Here is a 14,030-nt window from a genome sequence, read left to right as displayed (position 1 = left end):
TCAAATACCAAAATCTTAAGGTTTCAACTAATCATTAGGGCATTCATCTTGCAAGCCCTAATCTAGGCCAATAGGCCTAAAACACTCTCTTAAACTAAAAACTCAATAAAATTTCAAATAACACCACCAAATTAACTTGAATTCATAATTACCTTACTATGAGCTCTCAAACTTTTGACTTTGGGGCTCCTAGTCCTTGAGGAGATGGTCGATTCTACAAACCCTTTGCATAGTGAGGGTTTCATGGTCATTTTAAGAAACTAACCTCTACCTCCATCATTTCAACTACCAAAAATTCAAATGGATTCTCCAACTTCCTATGAATAGATACAAACCTTCCCTCTCACATGAAAACTCTAGGCAAACTTCTCTCACGTTTATTCAAGAATGATGATTCACTATTTTACTACTTACAACAACAAATAACATGTTGACTCATGACCATGCTGATATGGGGAGACATAATTATGATATATAATCATGGGAGGACAATCTCAAAAACTTAAAACCTTCCACAATCTTCCCTATCTCCATGAAAGGAAAACATATAGTCAATACAGTCACCGTGACAACTTTCTTTGAAATATGTAGATTTTACTGTCCAAACAGTGAATAGTGAATTCTTGTCCATAAAAAAATGACACCATAAAAATGTTTAATCATAAAAATGAAGTACCATTATCATTACCATTAATAGAAAACTTTAATGATTATCACAATTATGGAGTAAGGAAGAAAATGTTAGAACTGTTGCCCAATAACAATACTCCAAAACACTGATTTCTTATTCACAAACCACACACAAAACCCTTCATTTCTCTTCTCATCATATCCTCCTCTATGTTTTCTACATGAAAATTTATTGATTATATACTAACATTACCTTTCACCTACTCTAAGATCTCATCCAAGATGGATGACTGCCCATCTTCCAAAATTTGTCATTTTTGCAAAAAATTGCTGACAGTAACTTTTTGACAATTTTACATTTTTTGCACATATTTTCATTTTTTGTTTTCAAATGATTTCTAGGTACTGTAAATAGGTCCAAAATATTATTATAACCTTTTAAATACTCTCTCTATTTCCTTACATGGCATTTCCCACATTTTGACTCTCTTTGACCCACATTGCTTAAAACTTGAACTTGGTCAACATGACCTTAATTGAATACTTAACAACGTGAATTAAAAAAACTAATACACTAACCCATGAAGACTCAAAAACATACTAATTATGACTCAAAATTCCATAGGAGATGGTCAGGGTACTCCTGCACCAACATGTCCCTTCTAATGAAGGTTCAAGTGGGAATGTAACATTAACTATTATTCCCCCCATAGTATAAAATTCCTATTCATTATTATATTGTTTTGCATAAAATATGATAACTTCTTTCTGAGTTCCAAATTTTTCTTTTTATCCATTGAAAATCCAAACATTCATTTAGCTTAATAGTAGAAACAAACACAAAACTTGTCTACAATACACCAACTCATACAACTCGTACATCAAGTATCATTTATCATTTATTATAGATGATTCAAATGTACTCACCACTTTCATATGATGTACACAAGGGATAGGCCCATTAAGATCACATAGTTGCATGAATTATAGTCCTCTTGACTTTTACAATTTATTGATCATTGAAGATTCTATTACAACATGGTTTACTCCCTCTAAATCAAATGATCAAGATCACTGAAGGTTGACATAACTGTTGTGGTTCCACAACAAACGCCCCATTTTATAACTAAAAATGGGGACCCCCTTACTTTATTTTTTGGGCTTTTTGGACTCCTACTCAGAGATTTGAGCCATTTTGAGTTTTTCCCTAGCCCTTAGTTCATATCTAAGTTCTTCTAGTAAAACCCCACAAGTTAGAAATTCAAGAAATTCTAAAAACATGCTAAGGATAAGAATTTTCTGTTCATCTTAGAAGGTGCACTGGTGCATTTAAAATTGAAAAAATGTGTGTTTTTGCGCAACTATGTAGCTGACACAAATGCACATGTCCCCAAGTCTATATAAGAGGAAAGGGGGCTCATTTCCTCCCCACTTTGCTACTTTCCTTGCCAAAACATCTCTTTGCATTTTCACTTTTTTTGTGTCTCTAACATCGTAGCACAACCTATACTAAGGTGCAGTGATTATCCTTCTCATTTACACCAAAAGCATAAGCCATTGTTGCATACAAGTGCACCTAACTTGGTGTGCTAGGTGCACACTAATATCCCCATGGATCACTTTTAAAAACAAAAAGACACTAAGGTCATTTTGAGCTACACACTAGTGCACCTTCCTAGGTACATGAATGTGCACCTCAAAACTTGAAGGGGACTCCTTGGGATTGGGTGTGCACTCACGCACTTTCTCAAGTGCATTAGTGCACAACTATAGACTAAATGTATATAATGAAAAGACAAAAACACATACAAATAAAACCTAAAATTTGCGCACCTAACATGGTGTGCAGGTGCACACCAAACCTTAATACAAAACAAAATAGAAGGAAAGAATAAGGTGCACACACCTAATCTAGTGTGTTGGTGTGCACCTTATATTTAAAACAAATTGTTTTAAGAATAGGAGGATAATAGGGTGTTTTCGTGCATTTAACTTTTTAGGTTCCAAATGAGACTAAGTGTTATTGCAATCTTTTCATTCTTGATTTTGAACTAATGGATGTCTTTCTTTTGTCATGTAGATATAATAGCATCTTCATTAGGTGAGAAAATGGCACCAAAACTAGTCATGTTCAAATTCCAAGGCATGCCATCGAAACCAAGGTTCCAAGATGACTACTCTGAGATTAAGGACATAGATTAGGGACACACCGATTTGGTAGAGTTCTTAAGGATTTGCAACAAACCCACTGAGAGGTTGGCTTTGATTTTAGCATTAATCTGATCAGGACTAGTAAGCACAGCTTCACATCCCATGTTAGTACAATCTTCCAAGCTTGTCATGACACTTGTACAACATTTTGTTCTAGAGGAAAGGGTGGTAAAGAGTGTTACTCGAGAAGTTGTCCTAGACCTCTGGCCCAATAACATTGAAAGGGTATTGCATCTCCCTAGGGAAAATCAATTCATCAGATTAACCTATGAGGCAACATAAAGGTGTTATAGAGAACATCTGAAAGAGGCTTTTGAAATCATCTAGTTCTCTTATTTAATAGAAAATGCTCCTCTAAGGAAGGTAACCAACAAGGTGGATATGATGAGAGGATATATGAATGATGATATCGTATACTCAATCATAGTTTTGAGTAGGATGATGGGTCTACCAGCAGTTGGGCACCTAAATCTCTTCATGGTGCATTTCATTAAGACTATCAAAATGGCAAGGATACCACTTGATTGGGCCACAACTTTGAGCAAAAATCTATGTGAGTAGTTGGGAGTAGTAAAAGACAAAATAAGTTTTATATGACTTCATACTTGGTGTATCTGTTGGCTACAAGGGTGATGATTATCCCAATTTGTATAGAAGAGGCAGCATACAAGATCCAAATGCTTGGCCATATCTTATCTATCCCTAGTTGGTAAGGAAGAAGCTTTCGGGCCAAAGTAAGGAATACAAAATCGTGAATGATGCATTCATATTTGCTATCATTTGATTCATAGAGGGTGATTATGCCAAAAGATTATCTGATGATGCAGTATCACAAATAACAACACTTGTGGCCTATTTCACTTAGTTTAAAACATTTACATATCTAAGGGGAGCTGGTGCCACTGTCAATACAAAGAAGCTCCTAGGATATCCTAATGATAAACTTGTTCTTTTGGAGATTGCATGACAAATTGAGTCTGCATATGACAGAGTCAAGAAATAGCATAGACCATGTTGGACATAGCCCCTAGTCATAGGACCATATCAAGTTAAGAGGAAGTAGGATATTCCTTCTTTTGAATGGGAATGGGATCAATATCCCCTTGGAGAGTACAATTCCTTAAGGCCCTATTTTGATAATATCGCGAAAGTCCAGAGTCTGGCAGGCAAGGAATTTTAGCATGAAGAAGTCATCGAAGACCACTGGATGAATGCAACAAATGACTATGATATCTATATCAGGGACTATTGTAGGATGACTTTGTATTTGGAAAAAAAGGATTTAAATATAAAGATTCCATTGGAGATACTGCAACAAGATTTTGGAGAGCTGCTTGACCCTCTATTCAATGCAGATAAGATTGGAGAAAAACCCATCATGAATGTTGAGGTTGACAGGGAGGAGAATGATGATATTAATCATCAAGTAAGGCATGTTATCAAGTTGACATAGGATTGGATTAGGAAACCATTTAGAATTGATCCAATACCTGACACAGTAATTTTTCATGCACAAGCTCGCCTGGCAAAAGGTAGAGGGAAGAAAGTTACTATTCCTACCTTTGTATCCTAGTCACTTATAAGGTCGAAAATAGTATACCAACTAGACAGACCTATTGGATACTATCACCCTTGGGAGAGAAAAGGAAAGGGAAAAAGAAAGAGGAGTTCTCCTCAAAGAGCCAAAATAGAGGAGGGTGAAATTTTGGCACCTCCATAGCAATAGGAAAATGTGTAAGGATCGAAGGATACTGGGGCATAGCAGGAAGATCCACTATTGCCACAAGTTGCACCCAACCAAACAGAGGGTGAAACCCAAGAAGTCACTCCTCCTTCATAGGCCAAACAAGCATCCCCTTCCGCCTCTAAGAAATAGAAAAATATTAAGACCCCCATGAAGAAAAGGAAAATGGTTATTAGAAGGATGGTTCCTTTACCATTTGTCCAGAAACCTATTCCTACGGAGAAGAAGAAGAAGAGAAAGATGAGGAGGAAGATGTGCCCTTAAAAAGAAGAACATGGCTAGCAATAACCACAAAATAGGAAAGGAGGAGAAGCTCCATTGTGAAACTACCATCAACCCTGGAAACCTTTGGAAATAAATACTTCGGAGGATGAAGTATAATAATGGGTTGATGGGCAGGATGAAGAGGTGATGATGTGTTAAAAATGTTAGATTTAGATTTCATGCATGTAGGGATGGAATTGGTAGAAGGCCAAATGAGGGACACCCCGATGAGTGAGCTTAAATAGGAAGACTAGATACAAATGCCGCAAGAATCACAAGGTCCTGATCTTACTCTCCTACCGCTTGTCCCAATCATAGTTGTTGAAAAAGGCTCATCTGCTCCTCCACCTTTGAATGTTGAAGAAGAAGAGGTAGAAAAGGAGCCAACATAGGAGGAAGAGCCAGAACAAATTGGAGCCAACATAGGAGGAAGAGCCAGAACAAATTGTGACTGATGAAGTGTCCAAAAAGGGGCAAATGGTTGAATATCAACAACAAACCTTCCAAGACATTGAGGTTCAAACTACAAGCTCCATCGAAATAGAGACTAATGAGGGAGGGTCATCATAGAAAGAAAGAACCCCAAAATGAAGTGACAAGGGGAAAGCAATAGCTAAATAGACTCCTTCATGCTCAAGAGGTGGGCCTTTAGTAGAAAGAGTTCCAAGGTGGTTGAGGAAGGAAATGATGAGAAATAGGAATCCACAATTCCATGTCAATGAAGAGGATATGATCGAGTTGGCCAAGGTTCTGAACAAATTTGAGTCCCCATCAGAGGAAGCAAGAGCTTTAACTTTCATCAATAGTACTCAGAACCAATATTTATTTGCTCAAGTGACTATCCCTCCTCAGGATATAGATGTAGAACACTTAGGTCTATAGGACTATCAAATCTGAGAGGTAATGCTCAGGAAGCCTACATTGGATACCACCAGATTGATGGTTACTATGGGAATAAAGGAAGTCTTTAGAAGCTTAGAGGAAGAGGGGGCCGAACTTAGAACACTTCATAGGTAGAATGAAATGCTACGAGGATATTTAGCTGAAGTTGTTGGTCCCTTGGATCCTGATCACCCCAATGAGACTCTAAATGTTGCACTCAGAGAAGGGGGAGGTGTACATCTGGATCCATTTTTGAAAGCTTGTGAGCAATGGCAGGAAATTTTTGAGGAAAAGGGTGTCTTAATCATCCAAGGAAATCTAAAGTTATTGCATGCTATGTAGGAGAATGTAGACAAGATGGTAGCAATTTTGAAGTAGGATTTCAGTATAATGGATGAAGTATGGGCCTGGAGTAAGGATTTACAGGTATTATAGGCTATTAAAGGGAAGAATTATAGGATTTTGGTAGATTTATATACAATTGAAGAGTTTTATATTTAATTGATGATTGGATTGAGAAGATAGCAGATAACAATAAATTAATGGAAATATTACATGCGAAAATCCATTGGCTCAAGGACCAAGCCTGAGAGCAAATTTTGGAGGCAGAGAGGCATTATAGTAATGCATGTTTGTAAATTTTTGAGGATGATGAATGGGAGAAATTAATACCCATAGAGGTAGTGGTAGAGAAGTTCCAGATGATTTTTGAAGAAGCTTCTATCGATGATGACATTCGGTAGGCATCCAAAATAGAAGAAGCCTTGCTAGAGTTGGATACAAAACTCAGGGATTTTGCTAATACTTAAATTGAAGTAAAGAACTATAGACAAAAGGTCAAAGACAAATATGATGCTTTAGATCTTTTAGATGGAACTAAGATTATTGAGATTATTAATAATTCAAGGGCAAACATCTAGACATAGCTCTAGTATGAAGGGCGATAAAACCTAGAACCCAAAATTTCAGTTTTGACACTCAATAAAATTTTGAGATTTTGGACCTTTTGAGGTGCACAGGTATGTAGGTGAGATGGTGTACTTTTCTGAAGGTACATTGAGAGTTAATTGCCAGTTCCAAAAATAGAGCTTTCCATGCATCAGAAACACATTCTAACAGTAGTTTAACTCCGACAAATGCCTAGTAAAGGATCAACTTCTATTTTTGATACTTCTAAAAACTTATACTTTGATTGAAGGCTTTCTTATTCTTTTTCTCTCATAAATTCTTTGTCCTATGACATGTAGAGGCTCATGCATCCAATTAATGAATATAAAATGGATGGAGTCCTACTAAGCACCAGTTAGATTTTGAGTTTGTATATAATTAGTTTGTTTTATTAATTTAAAAGCATATTATTGCATGAATATATCTCTCACTCTCAACATAAATTAAGGAGATGATTTCTTATAAATATTCCATTGAAATATGTAATTGGGGGCCACCATTATTTTGCAATAAAATTATGTTTTTGGTGCTTGCATTTGGAATGTAGTGATTCATTCCTAAATGTGTCATTGTTTTGTGAATTTATGTTCATTAAATTGTGATTGAGCCAAAAGTTTATTGCTTTGTTTCTAGTTGTGCAATCTTTAGTTTTGGTGTTTGCTATATTTTTAACAAATTTTGCCGATGTGTCTAGCTTGAGAAGAAATCATCAAATTGTGTCTGCATAAGTCCTTGTCTCACATGAGCGCACTTTCTATGCCTTGTGATTTGATGAAGAGTGAAATATCATATGATTATTGAAGTTCTCCATATTTATGATTGTATTAGTGGAATTGAGGAAGCGTTGCTCCTGTTTTGATTGGTTACCTACTGATTTCTTTGAAAGCTCAACTTGCAGATGTGTTGTTTTCATAGCTTATGTCCATTAGCATTTCAATTTCACGTTATTTACTTTAAAGTACTTGTTATTGCTTTACTAACCCCTTGTTAGTTTAGGAATTCATATTAGTTGCGTCGTTAGATTGTATTCATTGGAAAATATAAAAAATACAAAAAACATAGTTCTTTTTTTGTGTTTTATTTTGAAGCAACGAACAGATTCTATGTCTCATCCAAAATCAAATGATCTAGCAAAGGCTTCCTCATGAATAATCACATTTATCTCCAACTAAATGAATTCTAGTAGGTCATGAGATCACCCAGAACCTTGGAGTTGATTCACAAGATCAATTTTTCAAGAGAAATCTACCAAATTTTTAAAATTCTATGTTTTTTTACCAGTTCAAAATTTTTTCTGAGCTTTTAAGAAATTTAGGTGTGTAGCTGCACAGATCCACATGTGCACAAATTTTTTGGTGCACAAAATTCTATGGTGTGGTTCATTTTGTGACAAAGTGTACTTCTGTAGAGGTGCACTTTTTCTAGAGTTGATACAAACTAAAGGGTTTTGATTCAAAATCCCCATTTCATTGAGCATTAAGATCTTTGCCCAGTGCACACGAGTTTCTTGAGATTACCCACTTCCACAAACCATGCAATGATAAAGGAATACCTTGAATTCAACCACTTTCATTCAAAATTTCATCATCTTCTTCAACTCCACCTCCACTCCAACCACCTGGTGGGCCACCACATATTCCAATAGTTTCACCTCAACAACCACCTTTAGGTCCACCAAATCCTTCGATGGCCTTCTTCGTAAACATTGTAGACTCACTAATTAATTTGAGAGGTGCACTTAATGACCTCCCTAAAAATCCTGAGAAGTTTTTCCCAAGATTCATTTATAGAGAAACACGAATTGTCGAAGACCACATTAAAGTATTCAAAGAAATTTTCAACTAAAAATAGATTGCGAATGAGGATGTGCTCCTTCATTTATTCTCCTACTCTTTGGGGGAATCTGTCTACAATTGGTACATTAATTTTCCACTTGGGTGTATTGGAGATTAGCACACCTTCAAAAAATTATTCTTTGAACAATTAAAAACTTTTGTCAATCCAACAGTGATACATCAACAATTCATATCGATTAAAAGGGATCCAACTGAGATAGTTTTGTGCTTTAATCATCACTTTCATATGGCGTATCACAGGTTGGAAACACCATATACTATACCAATTGAAGTGGCTATTTAGATTTATCTAAATGTTATGGACCCTCTTACTGCTATCTTTCTGAGAAGGCTTCTTGTAGCAAATATCGATACATTGGAAAAGGTCTTCGCAGAAGCAATACCTTTCACTAAGAAAGCCAATCCTAATGGAGGAGGATTGATGCTTCCAACCCAAGCTATTACAACAATGTCAACATACCCTATTAGAGTACCCACTATGCCTAATTAATTCATACCTATGAATCCAATTCCATTACAATAGGCACCTACTCCATAGAACCCTGCTCTAACATATCCAAGGTATGAACCTCTGAAAGCTGCCTTCTTTGAGCAAAAGACAATAGTACAAGTTGAAGTAGAAAATAGCTCTATTTCTAAATTTGGTTAGATGAAAAAAACTATGTCACAAATGAATAATGAGCTGACTCATCTAAGGTTGTCAGAGGGACAAAATAACAGTTTTCAGAGGAACAACACTAACCCCTACAACAATTATTTTCAAAATTATAATAGGAACTTTAGTGGGAATAATAATAGGGCGAGCAACAATCTGACACCAGTTAAACCACCATATGGAGGACAACAAAATGAGAACCAAGTGAATGTACCAACAATATTGAAAAATCCTGCTTGGTCTACTAAAAAGTAAAGTATGGTAGAGGACTTGAAATGAACAAAGGCCAATATGTCCATGTTTGACATGTTGCAAAACTATCCACAACAATGATAAGCCCTCATGAAGAATCTCAATCATACAAAGACCTCCCAAAATATGAATACTACCCCTCAAAAAATGGTATTGCAACAAGTTAATGTTGCAGAGGCATTTGCCACTATGTTTAAAGATAGGGTAGAGGTGCCCCCATTTTTGCTTAGCATGAAAATTTATGGGAAGAATCTTCAAAATTTCCTTATTGATTCAAGAACTTCATGCAATGTCATGTTGTTTTCCATAGTGAAAAAGTTAGGAGTGAACCCTCAAACTACCAACTAGATAGTGATACAGTTGGACAAAATAGAGGTGAAAGTCATCGATGTACTAAAGGATGTGCATATATAGTTAATAGTCAACCTACGAATTCAAGATGTTATTGATATACATGTGGTTGACATCCTAGAGAAATATGGATTACTCCTCAATAGAGAATGGAAGAAGTGTTTAAGGGGATGGTTTTCCATGGATTTCACTCAGCTTTGGTTACCATGGAAAGGTTTGAACAATCAAATCAAAATAGATGTTGAGCCAAAGTTAAAAAAGATGATCACAAAATACAATTCTTCTAATGATGTAGCCATATTACAAACAAATTTAGGCTCCTACAAGGTAATGGTTTTTGATACAACTTCAACCAGAAAACTAGATGATCAAGATATGGACCGCATAATTTCAACCCTAAAAGATGAGGTTGTAACACAACTCATAGAACATATGATGGCTAATTTACAATGTTTAGGAGAAGAAGCTAACCCCAATACCCTCCTCCTTCTAGTATTTTGTCGATTACATAAAGTTAGCCATTCAGAGTTTGAATGTTCATAATGTCAAGAAGCAGTTGCTAAGATGTTAACAAAAATGGTGGGAGTAAAGAAAGTCAATGAGCCACAAAATGAACCTATAAAAAACCAATTTCTTACAAACACATCCAATGTTGTTGAGGAGATTGAAGGGAAACTAAAAATTTAAATGCATCATATAGCAATACCTCTTCAGATGGTGGAGGTTTGTCTTCTCCTCCACCTGGAATGATCAAAGTATAAAGAAGAAGATAGTATATAAAAGGTCAGGGATGGACTTCGGTAGTTGTCCATCCTAAACCCAAAGTGGATGAAATAAAAGAATTGATAGATGGAATTCAAGAAAAACATACGCTCCCACTTTTGAAGAATGACGATGGAAAATTAGTAAGCCCACCCCACAAAAGATTATAGTGGCTAACCAAGAGACAATCCTTCCAAGCTTAGGTAAAAGAAAAATTGAGGACAAATAGGCATAAGGTTAGAAAACCCAAGGAAAGCCCAAATTGGATGCTTCACTTTGATGGTTCCAAATGAAAATCAAGAGCTGGTGCAGGTATTGAGTTAATTAGACCAAAAGGTAAGTCTTTCTACATAATATATTGATTACAATTTAGATGTACTAACAATGTTGTAGAATATGAGGCATTGATTTGAGGACTTCTTTTTGCACTTGAGAAAGGAGTCACAAATCTCATAGTCGAAGGAGATTCTCAGTTGGTTATTTGACAAGTAAAATCACTATATTCTTGTAATGATAAGAGGTTACTTGCTTATAGAAAAAGGGTATGGGATTTACTAGATAATTTTGAAGCTTTAAACATAAAGTCTATTCCAAGAAGGAAAAATATGGTAGCATATGCCCTTTCTATTTCAACAAGTGCATTACAACTAGGTAAAGGAACAAAGTTAAAATTATTCTTAGTTGAATTGGTTGTCATTCTGTCTATCCCTGACAATATCACAAACTTCCAAGTTTTTTAGGATGATCAACATATTCTTGAATTTATTATGTGTAGTGGCCACTTTAAGGGACATGAATTAGATGACACCCCAGATGATGCACCTGAGGATATTGCAACTCAAGATGAAGATGGAATCTTGAATCTAAAAACTAATACTATTCCCAAGGGGATGATCAAGTTGGAGCACTTTTTTTATTGTGATGAATTTGTGTTTAATAAAAGGACCACTAAAGAAAAAGGCATCGAGGAATGTGATTCATCAAATTTAGGAATAGAGGATGATCCCAAGATGGTAAGGATTGGGAAAGGATGTAGTTTACAGGAAAGGGAAGACATGCTCAAATTGCTCACAGAATATAAGGATGTCATCACCTGGAGCTATGAAGAACTGAAGATGTATGATCCTTAGATTATTACACATGATATTCCACTCAAATCTAATGGCAGACCTTTCCAACAAAGGCAAAGACTTGTCAATTCCATTCTCGAGCCTCTGATAATGAAGGAAGTCAAGAAGTTGTTGGATGTGAAAATTATTTTCCCTATGTGTCACTCTACATGGGTGGCTAATATAGTTCCTGTATGAAAGAAGACTGAAGAGGTTCGACTTTGCATAGATTTTTGCAATTTGAACTCGGCATCTCAGAAGGACAATTACCCATTGCCCTCGTTGGATGAAGTCTTACAAATTGTGAATGGTTTGAAAATGATGTCTTTCTTAGATGGATATTTAGGCTATAATTAGGTAATAGTAGAAGAAGAAGATATACTAAAGACTGCCTTTACAACTAAATGGGGAACCTTCACCTACAGGAGAATGCCATTTGGATTGATTAATGCAGGGGCTACATTTCAATAGGCCATGGATGAAGCTTTTAATGGATTGATTAATAAATGTATAGTTATCTATATGGATGACTTGACTATCTTTTCAAAGGATCTAAGATAGGTGTCATAAATATGGCATATCTCTCATTCCCAAGAAGTGTTAATTTGGGGTCACTAAGAAAAAACTCGTTGGTCATGTCATTTTTGAAGTTGGTATCTCCATTGATCCTAATAGAGTTGAAGCCATTTTGAAGTTATCATCCCCCAACAGTCAAAAGGAACTCAAGTCTTTCTTTGGGAAGATAAATTTTGTTCAAAAATTCATAACCGGATTTGTTGAGATAGTGCATCCCCTTAATGATTTACTCAAAAAGGGAGCTAAAATAGAATGGGTTCCTAAGGTAAAGAAATTGTTTGAGGATATTAAGGTAGCCATTTCCATGGCTCTAGTATTGGTAAGTCCTGATTACAACCTTCCCTTTAAGATATATTCCTTCACTTTAGAGAATTTGTGCATAGGGATCTTAACCCAGAAGAAGGAGAAGGAAGATGAAAGACCTATTGCTTTTATGAGCTACTTGCTGAGAAATACTCAGTTGAATTATTCTAACCTTGATAAATAGTCTTTTGCCTTGGTTAAAGTAATAAAGAAGTTCTGCCATTACATACTATGGAGTAAGGTGTATGCTATCGTACCTGACCCAGTAGTAAAGACATTATTGATGCAAAATGAACTTGGTGAAAGATGAGGTAAATGGAAGACAATATTGCAAGAATTTGATCTAGAGATCCAACTCATAAGGTTAGTTAGGTGTCAAGGATTATGAAGAATGATAGCTAATAACCAAATTGGCAATGAAAAGAAATTTAAGTTCGAGAAAGAAATAGATACTGAAGATGAGAATAAAATGATAGTATCTCAAATTGACATTGGTCAAGGTGTAGTAATAGATGTCTAGTACTAGGATATTGTTTACTATCTCCTACAAAACTAATTCCCTAGTTAGATGAATAGTTCACAATGTAGAGGACTTAAAATAAAATGCAAGTCCTATATGTTGCAAGACAACAAGTTGCACAAAAGGAACTATGAAGAGATCTACTTAAAATGCTTAGGATGTGAGGAAGTGAATGAAGCCCTAGAACCATTTTATGATAAGTATGGTATAGGCATGGTTCAGTAGAAGCAACTACTCATATGATTTTAAGATCGGGTTATTTTTGGTCCATGATATTCAAGGACACTTTTGAGCATGTTCATTCTTGTCATGTTTTGCAAACTAGTGCTAACAAAGAAAGACACCCGACAATGCTGCTACAACCCGTATAGAAGGTATGTCCCTTCACAAAGTGGGGGTTGGATTTCATTGGTCTAGTCAATCCACCATCACCAATCATACACACCTACATTCTTATAGCCACTGATTATTATATGAGATGGACAGAAGTAGAAACTTTCAGAAATTGTATTGCTAAGGTAGTAACAGACTTCTTGGAGGAACACATTGTTACTCGATTTGGGATATTGTTCACTTTAGTGTGCGATAATAAATCAAATTTTGCATTAGTATTCCTAATGCAATGGGCATTCAAAAATTAGGTTATTATCAAGTTTTCTTCAAATTATTATCCACAAGTGAATGGTGTAGTTGAATCTATGAACAAAAAGTTGATCACAATAATAAGACGGTTATTGAAGGAGAATCTTATAACTCAAATATGCCTTATGGACAAATCAAGTAAGGGTTAAGAATGCTTTGGGGACATCTCCATACTTTCTTGTTTATGGACAAAAGCCAGTGTTCCCACTTAACCTCAAGATTCTTGTTTTGAAATTCATGAGTGGGTACACTGAAGATACTAACAAAATACAAATTAGATTGATGAGTCTTTTAGAAATGGACGAGAAATGAATAGTTGCATTGG

Source organism: Cupressus sempervirens, chromosome 2 (genome assembly GCF_028749045.1).
Source record: "Cupressus sempervirens isolate cs-2001-9-10 chromosome 2, ASM2874904v1, whole genome shotgun sequence".
Taxonomy (NCBI): domain Eukaryota; kingdom Viridiplantae; phylum Streptophyta; class Pinopsida; order Cupressales; family Cupressaceae; genus Cupressus; species Cupressus sempervirens.
This window is presented reverse-complemented; position numbering follows the sequence as displayed.